This window comes from Corvus brachyrhynchos, unplaced genomic scaffold (genome assembly GCF_000691975.1).
Source record: "Corvus brachyrhynchos isolate BGI_N302 unplaced genomic scaffold, ASM69197v1 scaffold544, whole genome shotgun sequence".
Classification (NCBI taxonomy): domain Eukaryota; kingdom Metazoa; phylum Chordata; class Aves; order Passeriformes; family Corvidae; genus Corvus; species Corvus brachyrhynchos.
The window spans coordinates 2,919,148-2,924,503 of NW_008238325.1; the positions used below are offsets into that span (position 1 = coordinate 2,919,148).

The following is a 5,356-nucleotide window of genomic DNA, read 5'->3' on the forward strand; positions in this document are numbered from 1 at the left end:
CCCTGTGCCCCTGCACCTGCTCGTTCATTAGAAGCACCTGGCCGGCTGGAGCTGCCCTGGTGCCTGCCAGCGAGCGGGGAGAAAGCTGGGAAAGGAGGGGCTTTGTCGTAAAAAATTGGACATAGACAGTGAATCTGCTGGGAATTCTGACAAACTACATCACCCTGAAAAACCTGTGTCTGTCAAAATGGTGAAACTTAGCTGTGACTTTGGGACAACATACAGCTCAAACATACATCAAAGGAGAACAAAGTAGATTTTAAAAAGCCAAACAAAAGATATGCTCATGTTTCTGTGCCAGGACGCGAGCTCTGCCCACTCCAGCAGACCAGCCAAGGATCCCTGCACTCCCAGGAGGGGAGAGCTTCAGCACAAGAGTACTAAAATAAAGTGACACAGACATTTTTCTGCTCTGTTACATTCAGTAGTAATTACAATATGCCTTTATTTTGCTATCCGCTCCTTTGCAGTTAAAATCTGCCTCTGCTTCCACTGGAAAAAAATAAGGATCCCTATGTTTTAAAAGCCATCTTGTCACAGCACAGGGAGCATTTACATGAGGAATTAGCACCACTATGAAATGCCTCATTGGCTAGGAATGTAAAATACAATATCGAATGCTTCCCTAGTACTGAATCCTAAAGCTGGACTGTTTGTCAGGTTTCCCTCAAACGCATGAAAGGCAAACTCTAGGTGTGATTGTGTTCCTGTGTAATGAACACCTCCGTCCGGACCGGCAGAGCAGCGATAGCTGGAGTGTTCGGAGATGCTGGAGGACTCAGCGCGAGGTGGCTCCTGTGAGCCCTGCCCTGCAGCCACGGTGTGAAACAGCCGGGTCGTTCATCTCCGAGTGACCCGCAGGAAACGCCGCAGCTGCGGCAGGGAGGGCTTTGCTGGCAGGGCAGTGCCCCGCACCTGCCGGGAGCGCACTTGGCTTTCTTTACTGCAAGGTGCAAACGTGGCTTCTCGGCGGAGTTGAACTGGAAGCAATGCCCAGAGCTGCACACACAGGGATGGGCTAGCGCAGCGCTGGCTGCTGAGAGCTGGACACCTCCTGGGGGTGGAGAAGAGAGTTCTGGGGCGTGCTCAACAAAATGACTTGCTTATTTAAGGATGGGCAACCACTTAGGCTCCTGGCTGAACTTGAAGGGAGAAGGGACAGAAAAAAGATTGTTAGATTTGTAATTGTCCTCTCCATACTTGCAAGACTTGAATTTGCCAGATTTCATATATCACTGAATCGGGGAAAAAAAATAATCAGAGTAGATTGAAAGTAATTCCTTATCTTTTTAAATATGTGAAAAAAATAATTTATACTGAATCTGTTCAACAATCAGAAAAAAATATAGAGGAAAATGTAAGGACCAGCCAACCCTGCGTACATGCACTTACTCAGATGTATTATTAATTCTTCTGCCAAGAGAACCCAATAAAACAAAAAATCTTGCTAAGAATCAAATTAAGCAACGCACAAAGAAATTAAAATGAACAAATGTGTATGGCCACAAATGAGACGAGACTGCAAATTGCCACTTCAGCTTCAAACAGCCAGAGCTGAAGGGAGAAGCTACAGGCAGAACCTAAGATGCTGGTTTAGTTGTCACTTGGGATTTCACAATGGATTATTTCTAAAATTATCTCTCAACTTTCCACATGAAATTGCCAAGGAATTGGATACAATTGCAGCATATTACTTAACTCATAAATCCTAATTATTAATAATCGAGGTAATCAGCTTTTACAAGATTATTCTCTTGCACATACTTATTCACTGTGCTGCAATTACAGGAGTAATTTTGATTCCTGAACAGCCACCTCAGTGTTCCATTTCATACAAAGTAGAAGAGAAATAAAACCTTACAATAAAATTGCCATCGTAAGAAAAGTAAAATCAACTCTGTAATTTAAGAGAAGAAAGAAATGTAAACATGGTTATTAAGCCCTCCTACAAAGCCAGGTCACTGTGAAATCACTGAGGCTCTTGTGTAGCAGTGCCCAAACCTGAGCTGCTCAGAGCCCAGGCAGGACAGCTTATCCTTCCCTAGGGTCAGATCCCTGCCCAGCATAGAGCCTGGAGTGCTGCACCCTTGGGATGGGGGGCAGGAACCTGCAGGGAAGCTTTCCACCCATCTTCACAGCACTGCAGTTAACCCAGATATTGACCTTGAGCATTTATGAGGGAGAGTTTTAAGTGAACCTCCCATTTCCCAGCCACAAGACCTAAAAGCTGGTGTCAGGAATTGGCACCAAGCCAGAAGCATTTCAATACCTGCCTGCAGCCAAACACTCCGTGATATCCAGAAGCCCACGTTTATCATAACCAGCATGAGGCAGGTGGAGGTTTGAGGGTGTGCACAGTTCAGTGGGGAATGTGGTTATTGCCTGAAAATCTACCAAGGAAAATGGAGGACTATTCATCTTCTCCCTGCATCCACATCAAAAGCACGCTTTGCCTCTCTGTGCAATCAAAGAGCAAAACCAGCAGTGAGACCTGGCTTTATGACCCAAATGCTTCACGTCTCAAACACAGTGCTCACTGTTTGTGTCCTGTAGGATAGTTTTTAATCAGTGCAATCAGTGTCATACTCTACATATTTTAGGTCTATGAAATACACCATTTTCTTCTCTCCAAATCAGTACAGCAGAATGGTATCTTGTCGCTCAGAACAAATGAGAGATTCTCTCAAGATGACAAGCCCACGAGTAATAGTCAGATTAAACATAGCTTTGGAAAGGTTACAGGGTTGAGTGCATACTTTTGTGTAAGATCTTAATGTAAAAATCAGATTTAAATGTTCATGCAGTAATTTACAGGAGATGTAAAAAAGACTCAGAATCGGGACTGTACTTTCTGGCAAAGAAGAAAAAAGGAAGAAAAGTCCTTGGACACTTTGTATGTTCAAGTTCAGAACCATTTCACATGTACTGTCCAGCTGCAGGCTGTCTCTGGTGTGTGCTGGGCATTAGCTCTTCAATCCTGCAAACACCTGGAGGTGTTGGGCAAACACCTGTAATTCAGTGCTTCTAACTAAACTGACTTACTCTGTTTGTGGTGTCAGTACTTCTTAACCCACTTTGATCAGTTCTCTCTATCCCCCAGCCAGTTTTGGGGTGTCAGGAGGTGTGGAGCAGAGTCTGTGCCGTGGAAGCTGCAGCCAGGAGAATTCCCGTGCATGTGCTGTGAGCTGTGTTTCTTTGGAACCTTTCCCAAAGCCAGGTCCTGGCCATGCCCTGCAGCTTCAGCGCTGTGCAGGTGACCCTAGCTGCTGGTTGGGGCCCGATCCCCACTGCCTCCAGCCGCCCCAGGGGCATTCCCAGCACATCCGTCCCCTCTGTGCCTCCCAGGGAGGGGAGGGCTGGAATGGCTCCAGGGGAAGTGCCCAGCTGCCGGTTAATCCCCGAAGGAATCGCTGTACATCCCGTCTGTATTAACTGCCAGCTAGGGAGCAGCAATATAAATAACATTCTTTCTAACTCCTCTGTTTCCCTGGCTGTTCACAGGCAGCTAAAGAAGACCCAGCCGTGCTCGGCTCAGAGCAAGTCTCGGTCCCAGAATTAGCATGCAGGGGGAATAAGGCTCCTTCTGTCCCACAAAAACCCTCCCTAAGCACAGGAGTGACAGGGGTCAGCACAAGCAAAGAAAAGACGAGATGTCAGTGTGACAGAGCCAGGCACTGGTGAAATCCTTCTGTCACTGGTTTCGCTGCTTTTGCAGGGACATGAACCAAGGGAGTGGAGCCTCTTTCCAATGCAAGTAGCAGGATTTTCCCATGGAGGACACAGTTACTCCAGCAACACAGGCAGCCCCACAGCACTGCCAGCCACAGCACTCAGGAAGGGTCGAGCCTTCCAACCTCCTGCCCCCTCTTTCTTTTCTCTACAACTGTATGTAGGCTGTGAGAGACTTTACTCTGAACACTGCCAAATTTTAACTGTAAATCAATCCAAGATGGCAGAAGACATTTAATTATTCCTATTTTCCTCTTAATTGTTTTTTGCTGCTGCTAAAATATTCAGCAATAACAGAAAGCTTTGCAGCATTAACTAAAAGCTTTTAGGGGAAAACCACATCTCATTGTACTGCAGGAATAAAGGACCTGGTAATGCCCATGGAGCATCAAATTTGAAACAAGATGCTGTTTTACTGCTAAACTGGGATGAAAAGAAAAAGAGTAAGAAAGAATGTGTACCCAAGAAACACAACTGAGGACTGAGGTACTGCTGCTTCTGTCACTCTTGTCATGGAAGTTATAAATTCTTGTCTATATTATTGTAAAAATAATTTTGTATTTGCTAATATTTAGACTGATATTACTTGTTTTGCGGCTGATTTACCAGCACTATTTCCTGATCCTGTCTCTTCCTTTACTGCCTCAGAGGTGGGTGCAGAGATTGTCTCCTCTGTGAGAGAAGGAGGGTACCTGGCAGCTCCATCATTTATAGAGCTGATTGGGAATTTTCCAACAGGAAGTATTTGAGATTTCAATATGTTAACCAAATTTTGTGTGTGAGTATTTCATATTTTGATGCGAAAAACATTTCCTGCCTTGTTTGAATTATATGTTCTTCTTTGATTTTCCTTTTAATTTTCCAACACAATTTATATCTCCCAACACTTTCACTAGTAAAACTCCCACAGGCTTCAGGGTAGATAATCAGGTCCAATAGGATTAGGTCAGTCTAACAGTAAAGTAGGAAATTTCTGTCAAAGGTTATAAAACTTTCCAAAAGTTACACCTATTTCTAATTTTTGTTCAGTGAATATGAGGTGAATCTGAATATTAAAGGAGAATTGTGAAACTGGGAAGTGTGTCCCTTCACCTCCAGTTTAGTTATATACATTCTTTTTTCCAGTTTTACAATTCCATTTTGAAATTCTGACAGTGAATTTCCTCTCAGTAATTCAAAGACCATTCTTTCCATAGGAGAACAGTTAAGAGAAAGTCCTAGAAAATGTAGATAAAACCTCTTTAATCTGAGCACTGTAGTTCATAAGATGTTGCTATTTAAAGAGTTTGCAGGATTTCAAACATCTCCTAACAAAAAGATGGCACTGCTTGCCATAGCTGAAGACTTTTTGTGGTTGCCATTAGAAACTCAAGCAAGCTGGGAGCCAGCATGGACAGTCTGTGCAGCTCAAGGATGGATTGCTGGGTCTGCTTTGTTCTCCCTTTGTGCACAGAAATGCCTGAGCAAGTGACAGGGGGACAGGGGGTAAGTCTCCAAGGAGCTGCTGCTTATTCCCTAAGTTTGGTTGCTGCTGGTTTTTTTTTGGTGTGGTTTTGTTTTTGTTTTTTCTTAAGGAATGAACATTCTGCCCATACAGAAATTAAAAAAAAAAAAAAAAAAAAAAAAA

General features: G+C 44.0%; 1 long non-coding RNA gene across 1 annotated transcript in view; it reads left to right on the forward strand.

Moving 5' to 3' along the window:
- Nucleotides 1-6: 6 nt before the first annotated feature.
- Nucleotides 7-5,356, forward strand: part of LOC108446777 — a 10,536-nt gene continuing 5,186 nt past the window's right edge. Inside the window, exon 1 of the long non-coding RNA XR_001862076.1 lies at nt 7-5,214. This is a non-coding gene — a long non-coding RNA (uncharacterized LOC108446777). The remainder of the gene's footprint in view (nt 5,215-5,356) is intronic.